Raw genomic sequence first — 26,103 nt, 5'->3', positions numbered from 1 at the left:
GGAGATTTAAAGCAGTTGGAAAACAAATTTAGTTGGAATGAATTATCATCGATCCTCAAACTAAATTATATGAACTAAAAGTTCAAAGGATAATTCATGAATAACGATTAACGAATGAATTACCAGATGATTCACTGACCAAAAGAGAGTGTCTAGCTAAGACACCTATACGAACTGCTAATGCTCCAATTAATAAATGTCCCGGAAGGACAAACACATATTGATAATAGTTCTAATGCACGCTTGTAGCGTGGTAGATTGATCGGTTCCAAAGTTAAATTTCCTCGAAAATTGGAGCAAGTAATAAAGATGGTCAGGTCGAGGTGCAGTAAAAGCTCTCTTGAAAGAGATTAGACATGATGGTTTTTGAAGAACCTTAAGTACATGAAAACAAAGAGCTCTCAATAAATTATATAGTATCATGTCTACAAAGATATACGGAATCAAAATAAAGTCGACGTTGTTATACTTTTATATATATGTATAATTAGCGCTTAAAATGATGATGATAATGAGGATCAAGATTCTAAATCTGCCTATAAAATGATTGGCCAAAGTGGAAAGACGCAAACATGGCAGAGTTTAATTCTCTAAAAAACGGAAAGTTTGTTGGGACCAGCAGTCCGTACAACTAAAGTTGTAAAATGCGTTAGATAAAGACGGGCCTTGTATAGTTATGAAAATTCATCAAGTGACACAAAGCAACACTAATGGCACAAGGATTTTACAAAGGCCCACGATTAAATATGAGGAGACACATTCTCCAATGGTGGAAGCAATGATTTTCCGATAATTAGACAGTCTGGTAATATAAAGAGAGAATTGATATGCGTCCAATAAATATTGTTATTCTGTTGATATTGAGAGTTTACAAGAAAAACTATGAAGGATTTGAATTATCAAATCATGTAAAGTAAATTCTCGAGAACATAATGACTGTTGTGTATAGTGTTATATTTGAATACTTTACGATTATTGAATATGTTGAACATAAATGGAGCTCCTGAAAAGTTTCCTAAGGCAATTGAATACTTGAAAGGTTGATTCTGCGCATTAATAAGCATACACATAGAAGAAAAATACACGTTATGAGTACAATATCTCAATAAACAAAGAAATTGTACAATATGGATTTTGATATGTGATACAAAGTGATGTATTATGAGCAAGTTTATACAGCAAATATCTTGATAAAGTGAATGCGTATGCATAATTTGTCAAGTTGAAAAGAAGTCCATGATGGATTGGTAAATGCATGGATTTATGCTTATTAAGTATGGATTAAATTATTTGGATTGAACTTGATACAAATCAAGAGATATTTTGATAAAGAGGAAGATAAGTTGGATATAATCATACTTTTATCAAAATTTCACTCTTAAAAGGTCATTATAATCACAATTTACAATGATGTACATATCATCAAGAGAAACTTATGAGATTTTAAAGAGAAAATTCTTTTTGAAAGACCATAGTGTGATTATTGTTCGACTTATAGTTCGAGTAGATGTGTAATTATATGCTTATAAATCCATCAAAGTGCATCTAGAAAATGTTGAGACATTTTACCATGGACAAGTTTAATCATATTTGTTTAGCATGTTAAAGGATGTCTAACAATGACTTTATATCATTGCCTATCTAAATATGAATATTATTAGTTCAGAAATACCATAATTAAATGCATATGTGAATTATGTCGTACTGTTAGCTATATATTATTATTATTATTATTATTATTATTATTTTCTTTACGTATATTTATCGACATGTGCTCTGCTAGGAGATATCAGAATGGGTTAAAACATATATTTCAGGTATGCAGGATATGTGTTTATATTTTACTAACCCATCAAAACAAGTTTGGTTAGTCTTGTTGATGCAGAGAAACACAACAAGATCATAGTGTTTACTAGATGAAGCCGTAGAAGTTTTCTCATGAAGATAATACAACACTATTCAACTTGAGGATTCAAATGTCAAGGGACGATGACGCAAATGATTGACTACAAAGGTTTTGGACAAATTTCACAGAAGATCGATATTTACCATTTTAATGGATATATAAATCAGGGGGAGAGAATACGCGCTGCACTCTTTTTCCTTTAGCTATGGTTTTTTTCCCACTGGGTTTTCCTAGCAAGATTTTTAATGAGGCAGCATCTCCGGGCGTATTAAGTTGATAACCAGGGGGGGGGGCGTTATAAATATATTAATATTATGGTTATCAATACCTAATATAGATTAGCTTTCTCCCAAGTTTTCATATCCTGTATATGCATCTCATTGTACCTCCTTGTATGACACACCTATTAATGAAATCTCTCTCTTTCTCCCTACATCTCATTGTCATATTGTTTTAGCTATTAGGCTTGTTTCACAACAATTTTCGAGTTTTTTCATGTTTTTTTTCCGGGTATTTTTCATGTATAGATTGGAATCTTTTATGGGTTGCACTTTTTAGGGGTATTTTTTTTGGGTAGTTTTAGTTATTTTTCAGGTAATTTCGGGTATAGATTAGGTATTTGAAAAACTCAGTTCGGGTTTTTGGGTATTACTGGGTACAAATTAGGTCTTGTTCGGGCACGGGTTTTGGTACTAAAATGTATACCCTATCCGTACCCTACATGTAGGGTCGGGTACGAGTTCGAGTATTAAAAACCCGGGTATACGAAAACCAGTTTCGGGTTTTTTTCGAATCCAGTTCCAATTCGGGTTTTTTTTTCACACTTCAACTATTTGATTGATTGGGCCAATCGATTGATTTATACAGAACATGATGTTCATATATATTAAGCTATAGTCCCTCATTTGTTTACTATTTCTTACTTAAAATGATTATTTTATTTGCTATTTATATTTTGCAAGTTAAAACAAATATAAATGATATGAATGAAATATAGCTAGCCATACAGGTCGTATTCATGGGTCTCGCACTCTCGTTGTATATGAATAGAAAAATACAAAATAACGAACACATACTAATTTTAACATAAAGTTGTACTAAAATATCTATTTTGGCGTGTATAAAATATTCTACAAATGGCGAACTTGTATGGATGATAACATTATAGAGAAACATTTTCCACAATAATACATAATTTAGTAAATATAATAATACTAGGTTAGGTACCCGTGTACAACACGGATTGAAAAAAAATTAATTTTATAAAGTCAAAGATTCGTGTGCCCAACATGGGTTGAAAAAAAATACTTTCTCTGTCACTCGGTGAGCAGAAAAACGAATTAACTGAACCGAAACCGAATTAACGAAAAAACCGCACAAAAAAGAATATTTAATTTTTGATATGTTGTGTGTTGCGGAATTGAAGGATACACAAAATCAACTAATCTTGATGGATTAATATAACAGCAAAATACCTATTAAATTAATGTTTGATAGAAAAATAAGATAATAACATTAGTAGAAATTACAAAACCAGCAATCTCTCTTTACCAATATGACAAAAAAAAGTAGCAAACCCATTAGCTAGCTTACAAGTTTAACATGAGGAGTTGTATTGGTAACATTGCTATTAAATTGAATGTAATTCTTAAACTTCAGCAGATGAATGTTCAGCATGCTCCGCAACATCTTATTTCTAAAGCTCATCTTCGAGGTAGTGTTTAAACTACTTGTAGTTAGTTCTCTCCTAATTAAACAGATAATGCACATCCATTTTGTAATATAACCAAGCTTTTTATGCGATCCAAAACAAACTGATAACCTTGTCTTGTGATCGGATCCACCTTCACCTGACATTGGAGATAGTATACGAAAATAGAGATTATAGTTAGAGATAATATAAAGAAGTTTAATTGTGATAGGGTGCTCAAAATGGTTAAATAAATGATGAAGAGAGCAAATCAATCCAAATAAATAGTTTAAAATTTAAAAAATTGATATTTGTTTAAAAATGGTAATTAGTCAACTGCATATATTATGATAAAATATAAACTGCACATGTTACAGTAATTCTAATTATACATGAAGCCAAGCAAAGATGTTACATTTTCGTGATTGTTTCTTATATTTATGATAAGATTTTTGGTAAATGTTAATTATTATTATTAAGAAATAATAAAGTAATAATCAAAACTCTATTATTTTTAAATTAAAAAAAAGAAACAAAAACGGGGATATATCAATGACCTAATATAAAAACATATAAGCGTAAGAAGCTTACAGTGTCATGCTCAGCAGATTCAAGTTGTGGGGACCTGATTTAGGATTCCATGCTTAACCAGAAGCATGCTTGGATATGCACTAATTAAACTATAAAGCTAAAGTGCTCATTTCTGATTGACTATTAAACAAAATGTGTTTAGAAGCATGACAGATCACTAAAAGCATAACCTAAAAAAACTAAGCATCAAACAAAATAAAAAAAGATTTCAAATTTTCAGATGTCTTAGTGGAGATCAAACACCAGCTTTTGAACTTCCTTCACAGATGAACTTTCTACATACATAAAAAACTTTGCCAACCTACAAATATTTAGAACAAATAATGATGGTAAATTAGATCTATGAAAAATAAATAAAAAAGGATACTAAAAGCACAAGGCAATATTGGAAAGAAAACTTGACCTTTTAACATCTGAGTTATTAATATGCAGGTATCTAAAGATAATGTAATTTTCATAGAAAAAACGTCAAATCTTATCGCTTAACCTAATAATGAATAACATAATCAAATCCCAGTCAACCAATAGAATTGAACAAAAATTGTGCGTGGTCAAAATCCCATAATCTATTAAATAGATGCAGAGGTTAAAAAAAACATATCTCGTATCCGTAAATCCATTGACACAAACTCTCAGTTTCAACATCACCCATCCTAACCTTAATATAAAACTCATCCACAATATTACCAAAGTAGAATATCTATAAATTTCAACATGCGTTCATGAAATGACCTATATGAGATGCAATTTTGTCATAGCAGAAAATATGCATTTCCTAATTAATCAAATAAACCTAAATTACAACACATCAATCACTAAAAAAGAGGGCAAAATAATGAAAATCTGGCCCGTAACAAACCAGCAATTATTAAAGCCCTAATCCAAACAAAAAACAAAATCCCTAACAGCTGGATTGAAACAACGTAAATCACTAGACAAATTGAAATATTAAAACCAAAATCAAGTATTATCCATAGTGAAATAATGAAACTATAGACAATTAAGAAGAAATTAAGAAGAAATTATATACCTAATCACATAGAAAGAAACAATTAAGAAGAAATTATATACCTAAGTAGCCGAATCACCGGAGCAAGGTATAAGAAATTGGTTTCTGATCGGAATAGAAGATTCGGTCAGCAGATCGATGAGACATGGATGATGATGATGATAAGAAGGGGTGATAAAGATTAAAGGATAGAGGAGAAGAAATATCGATTTTGGGTATTTTTTTTTAATTCTCACTAAGTTCATATTTTACATTTTTCAATAATAATCAGCTTAGTTGTAAAAAAGAATCTTTGCAATGTCAAGGCATTAGCATTATGTATTTGTAGTAATGGTGCATTAGTGCTTGATCACATCTCGTCGGGACAATATTCTATCTATCTCTTCTAAAAGACGTTCTTTTTCGTCTCTCGTTTCCTCATTCTGCTTCTGGAGCTCTTCGATCTGCTTAGTCTGTTCAGAATCTTTCCTGTTCATAAAAGCCAAATTAAGTTTGAGTGACCGCACTTCCTTTTCTAGATTTTCGCAACGCTTTAAGATAGATTGCATATCAGATGAAGTTGCTGGTGTTTGAGTTCTTTCCTTTGCTTCTGCCATCTTCCGTGACCTTTCCACCCTGCGCTTCTTCGTGGGATCACCTGAGGCTGCAAATGTCACTGATCCATGCTGAGTTAAACTTCCCTTATGCTTGTGATCTTCTTTAAAGTTATTGTAGATGTGTTCTCTTATATCTTTGGCACTTGCTGATTGACAAGAATTGCTTGGCCCGTCGGACACCTCAAAGCTCGTTGAAATAATAAGTGGATCAGCAGAAGATTCACTTCGTGAAGCTTCCCCGAGATCCGGTATTCATCTGAATCAGATTCGTGGGGGCCACAAAACCTTCTATGTCAACATTCATAGCTTCTTTTTCAACACGAGTTTTAAGCTTCTTGCGTTCTAATGAACCTTTCAGCATGCTCACAACAGAAGACACCTTATCAATCTGTGGACCGTTAAAGGTAGTTGACGATGAATTAGATGTGGAGATGAGATCATTAAACGGGTTGGAAAAATCTTGTTTTGATTGGTTGACTGCAAGCCTGGAAAGGGGGAATAATGATTTAGGGTTTATCGCCAATGTTGTGGTGCAGGTTAATATATGACAAGAACCCGGTTTGTAAATGACTTGTGTGGGAGGCGGGAATTTGAGAGGAGGGATGGAGTAAAAACAGGACACGTGGCATTAAGGAACTTTTATTTATTAATTAGTATAGATAGATTGGTGGTTTACGTATGTCAACAAATAAATGGGACTCCAAGTTTCCAATCACATAATATTTCTTAGATATATTGTTTAATGTGTAGATACTAGAAAATTAAATACAATATGTGTTGTTTAAGTATAAACTTTTTAGGTAGGTTTTTACGATCAATATGAGTTGTTTTAATAAAGCTACAAATATCATGTAAAACATGTTATAAAAAAGTATTGAGTCATTAGTCTTGAAAACCATGTTACAAAGGTCGTATCGGTTTCAAAATTGAAATACTAAATTGCATGACGCGTATATATGTATACATGTATCTATATGTAGAAATAGTTACAAGATATGAGAGAAACATTCATTAACATGAGAGGGTCATGTGAAACTCATGTAAATCCAATATCGGTTGTGGAAGTAATTGCATGCCGGTTAATACTCACTCGTATTATCATGTAGCCTTCTTCATACTTTAGTAAAAGTTACATTTTTTGGCCGTTTATGACAGAGCTGTGGTAAAGATCAAGATATTTGATAAATTGAGATGTGGTAGAGATCAAGAGGGGAAGCCGAAGACAAGAGATGAGGGTGCACCAAAGTAAACAAGTTTGGGAAGGGATTATACATAGATATTTAGTTTTGTGGTTATTTTAACGTATTTCGATGAATGTGTATGAAAAATATGTGACACTCAGTTTTTTTAGAACAAAACACACCCATCTAATCGACTTATAATTATATATATTCCATAGTGAACTTGAAAACTCAACCATTAAGGAATGTGACACCGTTTAACTAGCTAGTTACACACAAGGTACCGTTCTGTTAAATGACTTTATTTGACATCCATAACACGATACATGTACATAACATGATACAATTTTTAAGTTTCTTACATCAATTTAAAAAGTATTTTGTTTATTATATGCAATTACAAAATGTTTGAAATTAGTAAATATTGTTGTAGTTAATCCTATATAACCATACTACTAATTTAATGATATATCATAGTTGTAATGATTCTTAAATTTACCATTTAAAGTAGCGAATTATTATACTTTATCAATGTATGGTTTTGTTTGCATTATGCAAACGTGTCGGGTGAGGTGGCATATGCACCGCTCAGGAACACCGTCTTAGCTCTCACCCCATGCAATAGTAATACATATATGAGGCGGTGATGGCGATATCTACACACCGATCAACCCACAAGTATCATACATTTTATACGACTTGCTATGGATAGTGAATAATCCGAGTTTTTGACAATTTATATCATTAACAAGGTTTATGACCCGCGCGTTGTAGATCTTGTTGTCATTACTATGAGGGTGTCACAATTTAAAAGGAAGTAATTTACTACATATTGAGTTTAGTAGTTACAACTATTGTTTGACAGCAAGTTACAAACTAATGATTTGTGACCCAAGATACTGTATATGCATCGTCACCACGTTGAATTCGAATTTTTAACATGCATGCATAAAATTTCAGCATTAAACTATGGAAGTCAAAATAATATATCTTGAGGAAAAAGACAAGATATCAAAAATGTAATAAGCCAACACATCATGTCAGCCATCATCCACCATTTATTTTGCAGATAAGATTTTTTAGAAAATAATAAGTAAGAGAAAACAAATGCCAATTAGAGATAGAACAAAGCATGAAAACTCTTTACAGTGTGGAACTAGCATCCACATATATTACAACTTTACCCTTCAAGAACCCATCACAAAATCACATACCCGTTACAAAAAGATGGAAGATTAATTCACAGGCAAAAGGGTTTAATGGGTCAAATTTGGAAAAGAAAAAAAATGAAGAGAAAATGAGAAAGATGAAAGAAGATGCAGATGCAGATGATAAAATACCAGATGTGGTGATGAACAGGATGATAGTTAGGATATTGTTTAACGTGGGGGTGCCATTGGTAACTGGTTTAGGTTTGCTTCAAGTGTTTAGTGTAATAAAGGAACAAAATCTATGGCAAATTCCACGTTGGCTGCCATTCTTGACAACTTTTATAACTTTTGGAGCTTCAACACTTGGGACTGCTTATGGTACCTTGTCCACCAGTTGGGATGCTGAAAATAAAGGCTCTGTTCTTGGGTTTGAAGAAGCCAGAAAGAATTGGGTTAACATGTGGGAGGAAGATGAGCCTGGGAACAAGTGAGGTATAATTCATAATGTGCCTTTTTATTATCAAGAAAAGTTGTTCCAAGATTGTTTTGATATGTAAGAGGTTTTATGATTTTTTGAGAAAATGTCTCGTTTAGTAAATATGTAAGTCCAGTAAAAGTGAGCTGAAAAAATTAAACTGGCCGAACATAAAGAAATGATTTTTTTAACGTTAAAAGATACATTAGACATGAATAGTGAACTCAAACATAACATGATTAACCAAACGTTTCATTTTCTTAAACACTAAAACAAACATGTTCAATAAGCATGCATGTTAAACATGAATAAGGATAACTAGTTCAATAGCCGAATGGTGCTACACAACGTTTAAAACCTGATTAAGTATTAATAGTTCAATAACATGAAACATGGTTAGAAAGTATTAAGACACAACAAACATGTTTTTGAACACTATGGGTCCAAGCCGGCAAGCCCAACTAACATCTGTAACTAGAGGTGGGGAAAAAAACCCGTTTCTGGGCCCAACGTATGAACCATGTTTTATTTTCTTAGAAAAAATCATACCAAAGACTAGACCGGAAACCGGTTCCACCCCCCCGACTTCCGCCAAGCCAAAACCCGGCAAAACCGATAAAAAAACCAGACCATACCCAAAACCGGTTCTTGACTTTGTTGACCATACCCAAAACGGTTCTTGACTTTGTTGACCATACCCAAAACAGGCTCTTGACTTAGTTAACCATACCCGAAATAGTTCCTACCCAGTTGAAGCCCACTTCTATGGCTCTATCTATAACACTACCCAACCAAGCAGCCCATTTCAAGAGTTGGTAAATGCCCAAACAAATAAAATGGAAGGAATGGATCACCACTAGAGGTGCGCAAAAAAAACCCATATCCGAAACCGGACCCGAAAAAAATACCTGGAACCAGTGTTTTTTATACCCGGGTATTCTATACCCGAAACCGGAACAGACCCTACCCGTAGGGTATGGATAGGGCATGCATTTTGAGGTCAATACCCGTACTCGGAATCGTACCCGATTTATACCTGGACCCGGTCATACCCGATACCAATTTTCTAATACCCGAAATAATACATGAGTTTTTATAGTATATTTTTATGTTTACTTCACAGCTTTTATGTTTAAGTTTTTTGTAAAATGCATATTACTAAGTAAATAATTTGTAATTAAGTGGATTTATAGTTTTTGTAATATTGTTTAATTATTTTTATAAATTACAAAGCAAATTTAAATTTTAAACAAATTAAAAAATGTATAAAAAAATACAAATTCAAAACCGGGTATTAATACCCGATTGTACCCGGACACATACCTGGTTCCAATACCCGAACCCGATCATACCCTACCCGAACCCAACCCGATTTCTCTCAATATCCGATTTTCCAATACCCGATCATACCCGAAACCGATTCATACCTGAATCCGGGTATTAGAAAAAACTCGATTTATGCCCCTCTAATCACCACATCCACATGGACCACATGTATAAAAACTTGTAGGAGTCCGGGAGATGTAGGGCATGAATTAGCTTGTGTTTGATTGTGTAGTTTCTTTTTAATATCAAACTTTTTTATACCGTAAATCTTTTTAAAATATGCATTTGTAAGGGACAATATATCACTAAACTAATACTCCGTATGTAGGTATCACATCATGTCCCTTATTTTTTATGAGGAGAGTTTTAATAATGTAAATGGATGAAAGAGAAAATTTTGTGAGTCTTTGTATATTTAAAAAACTAATACCTACCCTCTATAAATTTTTAATATATTTTTAAATGATTGCATGTTGAGAGAAAAAAATTTGTGATAAAAAATAAAACAGTGTTTTTAAGTATAATTTTAGGTTTGAAACTATAGAAATAATAAAGAAATCAATGTGAATGCTCTTATATATTAAGCTACAGTCGCTCATTTGTTTACTATTTCTTACTTAAAATGATTATTTTTATTTGCTATTTATATTTTGCAACTTAAAACATAAATTATATGAATGAAATATAGCTAGCCATACAGGTCGTATTCATTGGTCTCGCTCGTTGTATATGAATAAAAAAATACAAATAACGAACACATACTAATTTTAACATAAAGTCGCACTAAAATATCTATTTTGGCGTGTATAAAATATTCTATCAAATGGCGAACTTGTATGGATGACAAGGCTGGCTATAAGGGAGGGCCGGGTGGTCGACGGACCCCGGCCCGATACCTCGATAGGCCCGGATTATTTTAAAAAAAATAAATTATATATATATATATATATATATTTATGAAAAACAGTTTGTATGTATAATGTTTAAACATAATTACACAATCACTAGTTTGGTCTAGTGGCAAAGAGGTGTGACTTTTGACCAAAAGGTTTTGGGTTCTAATCTCACTTAACACATTTTAACCTTATTTTTTTAAAAAATAGTGTTTTACGCAACCAAATTATAAGACCCAAAAAATTAAGGCTTATTTAAAAACTAAATTGTTTAACACAATAAGATACCCTTTTTATTAAGGCCCAAAAAAAATTTCACCTTCAGCCCAAAATTTTTTAACCCTTCTCGGAGCCGGGCCTGAATTGGATGATAACACTATAAACATTTCCCACAATAATACATAATGTAGTAGTATAATAATATTGGTAGTTTACGTATGTCTATAGATAAATGGGATCCCAAGTTTCCAATCACATAATATTTCTTAGATATACTGTTTTATGTGTAGATACTAGAAAATAAATAAAATCTATGTTGTTCTAAGTATAAACCTTTTAGGTAGGTCTTTACGATCAATATATATGAGTTGTTTTAATAAAGCTACAGACTTCATGTAAAACATGTTATAAAAAGTATTTAGTCATCGACTCATTAGTCTTGAAAACCATGTTACAAAGGTCATATCGGTTTCAAAATTCAAATATTAAAATGCATGGCGTGCATATATGTATACATGTAGATACAAGATATAAGAGAAACATTCATTAACATGAGAGGGTCCTGTGAAACTCGTGTAAGTACAATATAGGTTGTGGAAGTAATTACATGCTAGTTAATAGTCACTCGTATTATCAGGTAGTCTTCTTCATACTTTAGTAAACGTTCATTTTTTCGGTCGTTTATGACACAGATGCGGTAAAGATCAAGATGTTTGATAAATGGAGATGTGGTAGAGATCAAGAGGGGAAGACGAAGACTCGAGATGAGGGTGCACCAATGTAAACAAGTTCGGGAAGGGATTATACATAGATATTATGTTTTGTGGTGGTTTTAACTTATTTCGATGAAGGTGTATAAAAAATGTGACAGACGGTTTTTTTAGAACAAAGCACACCCATCTAATCGACTAATTATATTCCATATTGAAACTTGAAAACTCAATCATTAAGAAATGTGACATCGTTTAACTAGCTAGTTACACACAAGGTACGGTTCTGTTAAATGACATATACTTGACATCTATAACAGGATACGTGTGCAACATAACATGATACAATTTTTAAGCTTCTTACATCAATTTAAAAAGTATATAGTTTATTATATGCAATTACAAAATGTGTGAAATTAATAAATTTTGATGTAGTTCTTATATAAACATACTACTAATTTATTGATATACCAGAGTTGTAATTATTCTTAAATTTACCATTTAAAGTAGCGCGTTATTATACATTATTAATGTCTGGTTTTGTTTCCAGTATGCAAACGTGGCGGGTGAGGTGGCATGGGCATCGCGCAGGAACACCGTCTTAGACTCTTAGCTGTCACCCCCATGCAATAGTAATACACATATAAGGCGGTGATGGCGATATCTACACACCGATCAACCCACAAATATCATACATTTTATACAACTTGTTATGGATAGTGAATAATCCAATAGGTTTGGAATGCGAAAGAACCGTTTTCATGATTTATGAAAAAAAATGTTATGTCCATAAGAAATAGAGAGCATATCAAACTTACTAAACTACTATTAATTTTACCATTTTACCACTTGTCTATCAAATATGAGTTATACAAACAAATAAAGATTTATTATTTTTATTAAAGCATAAATTATAAGCAACATATTTCATCTCCTAAATTAATTTCCATATACTGTATTAATTTTACGAACTCATTGCCAACGGATTCAGTTATGCCGGCGGTTTTTTTGTTTTAGCAACAGTTCACGGAGCTCCGTCGCGTCAACCTCCTCAGATTGACCCTCTGGCCGGTAGTAACCGGTAACCGGATCCGGAACCCACGGAATCGAGTTCTTCGATTCCTCACCACCACCTTTCTTCACCATTGCAATCCCACCAACCCTTACCCTAGCACCGCCAGATACACCGCTCGCCGTCGCAAATCCACGTCTGAAAGTAGTGATTACATCGAAACATAAATATAAGATAAATGGACATCACTATGCCTTGTATTTGTATTTGCGTTATTTCATTAAATTCATGATTTTCATTTGCTATTTAAAAAGTAGTGATCCTTTTTTATATTGTAAAACTCAATTTTTTGAAAACTTGTTGATTGATTTTGGAGTCATACATTTGTTATTTAAACAACATTGATTACATCGAAACATAAAACAACAAGATGTGTCGTTACCCTTTTTGAATTGCAAAACTCAATCTTTTAAAAAACTGCGTTGATTGATCTTGGAGTCATAGCATGACTATGCGAATTAGTGGTCGAAAATTACCTGGAGACGACGGAGAGATGATCAGCGATGAAAGTTGAGATGATCTTAGCGTTCGTCATCACACCGAATGAGTATTAGATTGATTGGAATTGAATAGAATCGCTTGAACAGGAAGATCTTTGAGAATTATGGTGAAGCGAGTGGTTGATCGGGTTGATATTTATAGCGTGAGGGGTTTTGAGGAGGTTGAATGGGTCCGATAATTGACCCGAGTACCCGACGTACTCATGGTTCAAAACAAGGAAGTGGCTTTTCTTATTTGGGTGGTATAATAATAGCATTAAAAATAGGATCCAAAATAACGTATTTTCTTATTTAAAGAATATAATTAAACTAGATTCGGTGTAATTAAAAATTTTAACTTTTTTTTGTTACTATTTTTTTTAACAAAATCTATCATCTAGACAACTTGAACCAGCTTAAACCCAAGACCTCTCAATTACTTGATGTATTAAAAATATGAAAAATTATCAAAATAAACATGTTTGACTAAAAATTTACCAAACTACACATATCTATTTTAGCCTACATCTCCCCAATCGTTGGTTTTTTGACCAATAAACAACTGACACGTCACCGAAGCCGTCTAAGGCGGCTAAGCCTTAGCCTCCACTTTATGGGCACAGAATTTTATAAAAAGTAAACGGGGCCCACATTTAGCCAATAATAATTTGACACGTGTCAAAAGCGGCTAAACTTAGCCTACATATATGGTTATTTAGCCGGCATCTTTGACTCTTAGCCGGCTTCGGGATACGTATCTATTTACTTAGCCGGCTAAGAGTCAAAGATGCCGGCTAAATAACCATAGATGTAGGCTAAGTTTAGCCGCATTTGACACGTGTCAAATTGTTATTGGCTAAAGGTGGGCCCCGTTTACTTTTCATAAAATTATGTGCCCATAAAGTGGAGGCTAAGGCTTAGCCGGCTTCGGTGACGTGTCAGTTGTTTATTGATCAAAAAACCATTGGAGAGATGTAGACTAAAATAGACATGTCTAATTTGGTAAATTCTTGGTTAAACTTGTTTATTTTGATAATTTTCCCTTAAAAATATCTTTATCAATAGACCACCACCCTCATTATTCTTCAAAAGTTTATAAATTAAATATTGGGTTCATATTGAATAGATTTTTAACGGGGCCCACTAGTACGATTAATACATATGTGGAGGCTTCTTAAACAATTTTATTGACGTTGATGTAATGTAAACTCTTAATAAGGTATAATATGTAATCTCATCAATCGTTAACAATTTTCAGAAGGAACATCTTATATGATTAAAAGATAATTCATACTAACATCTTCACACATTGGCCAGTGATGAACCCGTAACTTTTTCTCAGAAGTTCGAAAACTTTTTAGTTGACTATCAATATACACACACAAAAGTTAGTTGAGATTTTTTCACTAGGGGCGACCAACCCACATACCATATGAGTAGATTCGCCGCTGCTTTTGACATCTTACTTTGTTAAATTTTGATAAAATTAATTAATGGAAACAATTGTAGTTTATTTAGAGTCATTTAAAATACGTTAAAAGATTTTAACACGTCAAAACTTTGTTAAAAGAATTTTATATGATATTATTGATTTATAACATTGTTAAATGCGTGTTATTATTGTCGTCATTATTAAAATATATTTCTTAAAAGATTCATACATTAAAACAGTTCTATATCTCATTACGTGTAATAACTAATAAGAATATAATGATCATAAGATCAACAATATAGTTTTACTCAATGTTTTGAAACCCGGCCCGGCCCGACGGACCGGGACCCGGCAGTAATACCGGTCCGGGTATGGGTGCAGAACCCGTTTTCTAACGGGCCGGCCGGTTTGCGCGGACGCCGGTTGAACCGGACCCGGTGAACCCGCGGTCAGCCCGGTAATTTTTATAATTTCCTGTTTTTTAATGAAAATTAATCAGATCTCACAAACTAAAGTTACTAAACCCTATTCACACCACCACCGCCGCTCCTAACACACCGTCGAAATGACAGTAGAAGTTGCCAGATCTGTGAATTGAAAACAAAATAGAAGAGGAAGAAGAAGATGATGATGTTGCGAGCTATAATATTTCCGGATCTAAGGTCGTTATTATCATTAGTGGCGTTGAACAAAGGTGGATGTGAGTGGCGGCGGCTGACGGTGTTGATAGAGAAGTTGAACATGGCTATGTGTATCTCATTTAGGGTTTGAAAGAATAATTATAAATATATCAGAGAGAACGGGAGACAGAGAACAATAAGGGGTTTTATTTTTTAGGGTGAATATTGCATCTTAGTATATTATTATATCTATGTTACATATTTGATCCTTTAAAATTTCACTAAACATTAAAAAGTCCTTTAACATCAATTATATTATATATGAAAAGTAAATATATTATTTATGACGTCATCCGGGTTAATGACCGGTCCGACCTTCCGGGTCGGTCCGACCTGTGACCTAGTAAGCAGTCCAGGTCAATCTCCGGTCCGGATCTGAAAACATTGGTTTTACTTGCAAAAGGGACGTCAGCCTTTGTGTCCACATGTCACGTTTGACCGGGCAGTGGCTTGTTGGTTATCCAGCTGTATAGGCTTCAAACCACGTCAAACAAAAGTCAATCCATTAGCAAGATTCCTAGGATAGGCCGTGTTTACAGAATCGTTTTTAATCGAATAACCAGTCGGCGCTAACTTTGAGATTTATAGAATTTGCTTCATTGATTATGGTTTTAAAATTCGCTTTATAATGGTCGGTATTTAAAAAAAAGGACTTATAAACATAATTTCAACAACAAAGAGCCTTTAGAATTTTAGATCGATAGTGTCAATATGTGAGACCAATAATTTCAAGATGTGATGTAAGATGTATCTTTCGAAGAGGTAACGAGTTATGGGTCTATCGTGAACAAGTAATGTAGATACAACGTATGTGAACTCATCCTTCAAAAAGGACATAATTTCAATATATTAAGTTATACTTATAAAATATTAAGAGAAAAATATAAGAAAATCTATTATCTTAACGCTAGTCTAAATAAAATGGTTTAACCTTTCTGGCACAGAAAACCAAACCAATTGATATCGGTTTTTATAGTAATTATTAGTTTGGCCCTTGTTTTCACAAAACGATCGACCATAACACCTTTAAGTCGTAGTAATCAACACCACAATATATATTCTATATTGACTCGTTCATTTACCATTATATGATTTATCTTTTAAATAATATATTAAGATAGTAAAATTAATGTAAAACTTAAATAAAAAATGATTTCACTATGGTTTATAATTCATTTTGATGTTTGTAGTTTTCAAATAGTTTATTCGATTATATGAAATAAACGTTTCATACAAATATGATATTTGATACAAGAGAAGCATATGTTCAGAAAACGGGAAAAAAATTGATATACGAGAAGCCTTAAGATAAGTTGGTTTGATCCTAGAAGTTAGAACTCATTACTTTGTATTCGCAATCAAATTGATTAAACTTATACATAGTTTTCTTATTCAAACAACTAATAATCTACTCTTAATAAATTATTTTAAATTATATAATATAAATACAACTGTGTATAGGCGTTCATCTTAAAATATCTGAATTTATTTTCCTGGAATGAACTTGCGTAACTACAGCTACACGTTTGACATAATCCGTTCTACGTCACGTAGGATTTAGAATCTTTATTTGGCAAAGTATATATGGTTTTGCTATTATTTTACTCCTTAGGATACAAATGAATAATCTTTATGAATACTTGAGTTTTTTTTCAAAAGAGTGTTTGTGGGATAAATATTTACCAAAATATTGTTTCTTGAAATATATTTACCAAAATGGTGTTGCTGACGTATTTTCTATTTCTCACTCCTAATTATATTAAATAAAACCAAAATGGACCAATGCTATGTTTATTTCTCCGCTTAAAAAATAAAATTAATAATAAAAATAATAATAATAATGCCAAATTAAATCTTAAATAAAATAATTTCTATATACAGTATTAAGTTTTCTCTCTTTTTTTTTCTTTTTCATATCATATACATAGACGTTTTTTTTTCATTAAAACCTACAAAATGTATGTGATTGAATTGTGTATAAAAACTCAATTATTTTCCAATAAATTATAGCTTTTTGTTTATTAGTTTTAAAACTTGGTTTTTTAAACAAACTTATGAATTGAAACAAATGCGTTTTAAATAAAATGTGTACTTTTTTTTTTGAAAAGGCATAAAACGTGTACTCTTATTAGTAACAACAAACCAATTTGAAAAAAAAATACATGTAGAAATGACATTGTTTGATGTTTATATTATTTTGGAACATACGTTTTTCTATTAAGTAAACCTGTATTATTAATATTTTCTTTTTATATTCTTCGAAAGAAGTTTTTCCCAAATCAGATTCTTCAAAAGTAAGCTGCTATTAGTGTATATAAAATATTGGACATAAATTATAACTGTACATAAATTATTTTGTAGGTTTTACAGAAGAAACACTTCAATCATATATACATTTTGTAGGTTTTAATGAAAAAAAAATTGACTATGATATGAAAAAGAAAAAAAAAAGAGAAACGTATTACCGTGTACATAAATTATTTTATTTAAGATTTAGTTTGACATTATTATTATTATTATTATTATTATTATTATTATTGAAAAGGGGGAGAAATAAACATAACATTGGTTCATTTTGGTTTCATATTTAATAAAATTAAGAGTAAGAAATAGAAAATATGTCAACACTATTTTGGTAAATATATTTCAAGTGACATATTTTGATAAATATTTATCCCACCAACACCCTTTTCAGAAAAAACTCATGAATACTTATCTCACTCTTAATGATTGAACTATGAATCTAGTCACCTAATTTAAAATACGTGGCACAAAATGATTCTTTCGAAAAGGCAATTTGTGATAAACAATTAAGTTGCTAAATTTGTAAAATACTGAAGATACTCACTTCATGGTCTATAGAATTTTATCATTTATTGGCTACCTAGAGCCACTTACTCCATAATATGATTCATATTCTTATATATTTTACTAGGTATGTTAGTTTATATATGTTTTTTAAATGTTAGGCAAATAAACACCTTTATTCAAAGCACTAATCGAACCAGTTCCGTTGGTTTAGGAAGATAGAATAAGTGATGATTAAGAAAAAGGCTCACAAATATCTAGCTCTACCTATCTAATAAACAAAAATAATAATGATGATATGTCATAACCACATTCAATTTTTTCTAATCTTCATTCTTCTTAGTCCAAGCTATCCATGGGTTATGTATTTAATTGATATGACACATTAGTTGTAACCCATATGAAAAAATGTATTTAATGTAATTTAAATCACAATAACTTTTACTAACCCATTAAATTTACTTTTACTACTAGATATATAAAATTTTACCATAATCTTTAAAAAAATATATAAACCATAAACCATTGAATATATATAATAAGTTTAAAATCAAACAGTGAATTATTAAATTAGTTAAATAATGATTTACTAACCATTATCGTATAATAGATATTTAGTTACGTTTGTATATCAAATTTCGTTGAATAAATACAATATTTATAATCTTACAATTTGTAAAACACTATTTAATTTACATTCTTATTGATCATATAAAACATCTTGAATATATTTAGGTACCAATAATTGATTTCATGTTATACTGAAACATTATTTCAATATTAAGAAAATGTATAATTTAAATATGTAACATTTAAAGTGTGTGATAATATTAAAACTAATCTATAGATTCAAAAGAAAACCCCAAATTACGTATGATTAAATACCTAAATTTCAGTCATTTGACAAATCACGTGTAATACACGGGTTCAAAAGCTAGGTGTGTATATTTGGTTACGTAATAAAAAGTGGAGTAATTATTAGGCTAAGGGTAATGGGGCTTGGTTGAGCCCCAGGTGAGCCAAGCAAAATCTGACACGTAGGCGATGACATGGCCATGGATCAAGCCCATCAACCAAGCCCCAGAGGGTGTAGTGGTCCAGGTGATCATGGGCTTGATCAAGTTTTTTTATTTATTTAATTATTTTAAATAATACATTAAATAATAATATAAAACATTACATTAATAATAATATAAAACATTACGTTGATACTAGTCTAATACAAGATCATCGGGTCTTCTATCCCACAAATGCTCGACCAACTCATGCCGAACGTTGCCATGTAACTCACGGCTCTTGATGATACTTATGTTGGCGAGTCGTTGTTCATTGGTGATCGTCGATCTTGTCTTAGAATATCACCTTGGTAGTTTTGACAAATAGCTTTACCCTCATCTTCTAGTATCATGTTATGTAGGATTATACACGTGATGACGACTTCCGTTATCTTCTCCCTTGTCCAAAATCTTATTGGATTCGCCAACATTGCCCATCTTTTCTTTAGGACTCCAAACGCCCTTTCAATATCTTTCCTTGCCGATTCTTGTTTCTTCGTGAAGTACTCTCGTTTGTCAGAAACTGGAGCCGCGTAAGCTTGAACAAGTATCCCCCATTCGTTGTAAATACCATCAACGAGGTAGTACCCGCACTTGAAATGTTCTCCATTTGCAAAAAAAGCTTGAGAGGGTTCTACCCCGTCGATAAGGTCATCGATTATCGGTGACTGATCGATAACATTGAGGTCATTATTAGACCCGGCAACCCCAAAGAACGCATGCCAAATCCAAAGATCCTGTGACGCAGCCGCCTCAAGTACAATAGTAGGGACGGGGTGATCACCTCGATGGAATTGACCTCGCCAAGCAGTGGGACACATAGCCCAACCAACATGCATACAATCAAGGCTACCGAGCATCCCGGGGAAACCATGCTTTTCACCGTGCACCTCGTATATGTGTTGGATATCATACATTGTTGGTCTACGTAAGTATCTCCGCTTGTATAGCGATATGACCCCTAAATATAATTATTAAAGTTATATAAGTTATGTAAATATTTGAAAAATATATAAACAAACGTAAAAAAAATATATACCTCTACAAAAGTGGTTAAGCGCATCGCGTCCGGTCTTTTTAGCCATTTGTAGATACTCGTCCAACATGTCCGATCCAACACCATACGCTAGTTGCCGAAGAGTGTGTAAGGCCCCGTTACCGGTGCCTCACATTTGGACGTTGGATTTACTCATAAACGCAGTTCATTATATCAGAGTTAATTAAAACATTTTGCGGAAATAATAAAACTTAAAACATTCGTTACAATCATCCAAAATCTTATCTTTTAAAACATAACGTAAATATAGTAATAAACATCATGACCAATCTTCAGATGCCAACCTCGTCCAATCCTGCTATGTGTCCGCCTCAAGCTAACTGTCTCAATCTATTCACCTGCATGCATACTAAAAGTCAGCTACGCTGAGTGAGTTCTAGTTAATACAGGTAACATACAATACGTTCTTATATTACATACTTAACATTATTTTCTTTCTTTCATACATACATAGGTATACACTTCCATTCTTACTTTCATACTTTCTTTCTTTCATACATACGTAATTGTATACTTTCATTCTTACTTCCATACTTCATATTTTATCATTCTTTACATGCATACTTATACGTTTTAAATAGCCTTTCGCCCTATAACCTCACAGATATTATTAGGGTCTGCCACCCTTAAAGAGCCTCTCGCCCTATAACCTCACAGATATTATTAGGGTCTGACACCTTCCTTCACGAATATTATTAGGGTCTGACACCCTCCTTCACAGATATTATTAGAGTTTGCCACCCTTTACCGTCAATTTCTTCGTTTCATACTTTGCTTTCTTTTACGAATCATTTATATATAAATATACTTTCTTACATACTCATTAATCTATAACATACATCACACGTATACTTATACTGTCAATCACATCTTTAAACTATCTCCTAACAGTACATGCAATATCCGAAGATCGTTCATATACCGTCAAGCAAACATTCATAACTTTCACATATATCATAATAGGCATACACTTACCACTTAAGGTAAGTGTATTAACTAATCACATCGAGTATGCACACAGCCCCGGAAAACATAACAAGGAATGGGGCTATAAACTCACCAGGATCCCGTTGCGTTCGCCGTTAATTGTTATCCCATTCTTTAATTGTGCACGGCTAACTGTTAAATATATATATTTGTTAATTTACCGTATAATTACTTAAGTTGGTATTTTAGTTAACCAACGTTTTTTCTATGCTGGGTTTGTTTGTTTAACTTAAACAGATGGGCTATCTAGTTAGTTCAGGCTACTGCTCACTTTGGCTTTTGGGCCTAGTTGGGCCAGACCCACAGACCACAACATTTCCCAAGTGGCCGAGAACTCTCAGTAGAGAACCCATGTGTTGACCGAGAACACTGTTCCTGACCGAGAACCTATGTTCTTGGCCGAGAACCTATGTTCTTGACCGAGAACACATGGTCTCCGAAATCTCTAATTGACCGAGAACTCCATTTGACCGAAAACTCATGTTGACCGAGTTCTCGCGTTGACCGAGAACCCATATGGAGGCTCAGGTCCAAGAATCCTTGTCTGATGCTTTCGGCACAGATTTTTCCTATCTTTAATTCCATTTTAGGCTCAATAACGGTTAACGGTCCATGATTACACTTTTAACCACCAATATCCCATAATCCTTAACCGTTTTACATTCGTTATCAACCCATCATCAAGACTTAACCCTTTTCTAGCATAAAGCTTGAACCTTTATGGCTAAAACATTCAAAACTAGATCTAGGGTCTACTTAAACGAGCCGTTCATAACCATGAGTTCATTAAGTCCATTTTAATCTTCAAGTTTGCAACTTTACGATTTATCTAGACCCGATCTATCATCCTACCAATTTTCATGTAAATCCGTTCATGAAAAGTAAACCTTTTTAACAAAAACGTACCTTTGAGGTTTTTGTATGAAATCACTCGAGATGCTCAAAACCATATCAAACGAACTCTGATTTGAGTGATTCAAATGGCCACGGAACCGTCTCATCCCGATATACAAACCCATCAGCTCACCTTCTCCGGAAACCGCCACTACAGTCGCCGGAACAGCTGAACAGTTGCCGGAATCTTCACTTTTGAGCTGCTATGGTTTTGCTGATAAAAATCGGACTTCCCGACCTCTGATCGAAGATCTAATCGGTGGAAATCTTCATGTATATACCATGAACACTCAGTTAAAATTTGAGGCCAATCTGACGGCTAGATCTCCAGGAATCTTTGTGTCTTTTTGGGTGGTTTTCTCAAAAACGGGAATTGGGTTAAGTGTGTGTTTTGATGGTGAAGGCTATGGTGTGGAGATGTATGAAAATGGAAAGGATTAGGCTTTTAAGGGGTATTTATACTCTCTTAAGCCCATGGACCTTAGGCCAATCTTTCCTTTTTGGTCCATAATAAATTACATCTCATTAGCCTACTTATCCTTCCATCTTTATAATTTTACTATTTTTCTATTAACCCAAGTAATCTTTTTCATCTTAAATAAATAATATATTAATTATTTATTCTTAGAAATTTCGGGATGTTACAGAGCGGCGGTAATTTTTTGAGTAGCCGTGAACCCGGGCTTACCTCTAGCACCCTTTGTTGAAAATACTCAAAGTGCCCCTACAAGTCATTTGCTCGACGCATGAATAATATTCTAGTCATTCGAAAACGGGTTCTAAAATGTGACACTCGTCAATTTCAGGTTAACTCTGTTAACTCAAACTCCGTCAATTCAAACTTAAGATCACTGGATCTATAACGCACATCTCATTACATTTAAACTAAGGTTTTAAATGACGCTTGACAATTACTACATGTGTAGTCTTTCGGGAATTGCACCGAAACGCAAACGAGTTGACGCAAACCATTGGTGAATAAACGAAAAACATCAAAACAATAATTATGTGATAATTATGTCTTAGACTTATGTGTTATGTGATAACATGGTATAAAACGCTAACTCAAGATGCAAACGAGTTAATTTAAGCTAAAAAAGTAATACTAAAGAGTTGAGGGACCTATGTGTAACATGTTATTATTAATAATAATATTAAACCCTAACTCTCTTCCCTCTCTCTCTCTCTCTCTACTCGACGGCAGCCCCCCCCCCCTTCTCCCTTGCGATCGGCAGCTCACACACACACACATATCACCTTGTTTTGATCTTGTTCTTCATAATCAGAGCATCCTACACTCGTTTCTAAGCATCTCTCACGTTTCCCTTGGTTGTTTCTGTGTTTTTAAGGTATAAACATGAAACCCTAATTATTGAATATCATGTATTAAGTGTTTTATGATTGATTATTGCTAGAGGATGATTGATTATGTGTTAGTGATTGATATTGATGATCATATGTGGTTTTAAACGGTGAAAGATCTTTGAATCATTGATTGTTTGTAAACCCTAGAGGGTTACTACTGATTTCTATGATTAATTATGTGTATTACATGTTTTGAGTTATGTCGTACGCTTAGGATGCATGTTAGATGATTGTTTATGCTTGCTGAGTTTTGACAGCAGTGATTGTTAAACTTGAACGATATGTAACTTGTTGAATATAAAAGCAAACTGAGCTAATTATGAGTCTACAAGGTAGTACTCTGAGTCTAGTTTTCAGAAAGTCCAACCACGCCTAATTTGGATGTGTTTTGGTTGGTCAAACGATTTAAATGTGATTAAAGGTCAAAACTGGTACTGGACAGATTGTAAGTTATGTTTAGACAACTGTAACTAATTGTTAATGTGGAAATTGATTGAGGTTGTTAATACTACAGGGTGCTATGTTGAGTATAGTTTCTATAAAGTCCAAGTTTGTAATTTTTGGAAGAGTAAAAGTTAATCTTTATGATTTTACAAAACTGAAGTGCAAATCTGAATTGTGAGACCTGCTGTTAAGTTGTTTTATAAATATCATATCTCATGAACTACGAGACAAAATGGGTTGGTTCCACTTCTGGAAGTTAACTTGTTGAGTTAAGAACCTAACCCAATAGGTCTTGCATTAATTGGATTTTCCATTTAACGGGAATAACAAATAACATTCTGTTGCGCATGATTTTGACTGCTGTGAGGTTGCTGTAATGTTTTGATCATTGTGAGAAATCTATGTAGAATAAAAATACAATAAAATATGTTCTGGAAACCTAATTCATGTATGCTTTTGTGACGATTTTTGGTGAATTAATTGAGATGCTATGACCTGTTGAATAGAGTAATCTTTCAAGTAGAATTCTGTATTGATGAAACTAGCTGCTAAACTTTGTGAAAATACATGAAACGTGCTAATTGCTAGATAATTGTTATGTTTTGACCAAATTGCCCTTGCGGGGAATAATTGCTAGTAATGTACACCATTAACACTTGACACGTAAATAGTTGTTCACACATGTAACGTATCACAAATGTGTTTGTTGAGACACACACGATTCACAAACGAAACACGAAACGTATCTTGTGCATAGGTATTATGTGCCGAGTCTAGAGACTCGATATTAGTCCCGACACTTAGAAAATCTCCTTGTTGTTTTATAGAACGCTAGCGAGAGTTTTTCTGTGACGCGCATCACTTGGGTGACTTGTTTTTGGAATTCTTCGCAAACAGTGAGTTTCACTTTCCCCTTTAAACTTTTTTAAACGCTTTTCACTTGGGGGAGATAACATACTCCGAAACGCTTTTAGATTTTGTTATGAAATTATATATCACTTGTAAAGGCTAAGTGGCAAACGAAATAATTGAAGTCCTTCACACATCGAACCGTTTAGTATCGGAAAATAGCGAGTCATTGTTGAGTAGTACTACGGGGTTTGACAAACCCCACCCAACGCTAAGCTCGACTGGAGGTCGAGTGGGTGTAATCTTGGCTAAACACATTGCCATGGTCGGGATAGACCTGGTGGCAAGGCACATGATAAACAGTCAGCTTCGGTGTCGAACACTTAGTAATACTTGTTTTATAGGCTAGCTACCTATAGATATATAATTGATTTAACACTATCTGGTAACGCAAAACGCTAAACGCAAAACGCTAAACGCTTTATCTTATATAAACTTGTGAACTCACCAACCTCGTGTTGACACTTTTAGTATGTTATTCTCAGGTAGCCGAGGCGGGCGCGCGGTATAGGATCATGCATTAATTTGAACGTTACTATTTATGCAAACTTGTTTTAAACTAATGTTATTGGGTTTTAAGTCGTCCTGCGTGACGCAACGTTTGGCTTATGGTTTTACGCTTCCGCACTTATTTACACTTAAACGTTTTCATGGTTTGAAAACCTTTATTTATGGTTTGATTATAACTAATGATTCCGATCCTGTTAGTTCACACCCTCTGACGGTAAAACTCCGTTAGTGGATTTGAGGGTGTGACATAAAACTATCCTCACCATATGTGGGATTGGGACTAAACTAGTGACGTATCAAAGTTTCGTTAGCGGTCTTTCAATCACGAATATGCGGTTGGCGGAACAATGGGGCTCGGGGGCGATTTTGATCTCTCAAAAAGCTTACCGTCGTTTGAACCGCTTGACAAATGAGTTCGTCTTCTTCGGTAGAATATGAAGACGAAGACGAAGACGACGATGCCATTTATAAATATATAAATAGAAGTTTTGATAGAGAGAATGTATGGTTTGAGTTTTTATAGAAAGTGTGGATTTGTATTTATAGGTAAAAAATAAATAAATATTTATGACTGGCCAACGGTAAGGTTGACCAATCAACTCACCTCCAATGGCAATATTGCCCCGCAACCACAGCCACGCCGTCCGGCCGCGCCCGCCTTCAC

General features: G+C 33.4%; 2 pseudogenes; one reads left to right on the top strand and one right to left on the bottom strand.

The window, feature by feature from the left end:
* Window positions 1-5,534: 5,534 nt before the first annotated feature.
* Window positions 5,535-7,591, bottom strand: LOC143614324 (protein CYCLOPS pseudogene; annotated as a pseudogene).
* Window positions 7,592-8,073: 482 nt separating this feature from the next.
* Window positions 8,074-8,695, top strand: LOC143614325 (uncharacterized protein PAM68-like pseudogene; annotated as a pseudogene).
* Window positions 8,696-26,103: the final 17,408 nt, after the last annotated feature.

The sequence above is a fragment of the Bidens hawaiensis genome, unplaced genomic scaffold (assembly GCF_021521415.1).
Source record: "Bidens hawaiensis isolate Kalapana, Puna unplaced genomic scaffold, B.hawaiensis_p1.1 tig00039644_1, whole genome shotgun sequence".
Taxonomy (NCBI): domain Eukaryota; kingdom Viridiplantae; phylum Streptophyta; class Magnoliopsida; order Asterales; family Asteraceae; genus Bidens; species Bidens hawaiensis.
The sequence above is the reverse complement of the archived record's forward strand: the minus strand, read 5'-3'. Positions and strand labels throughout refer to the sequence as shown.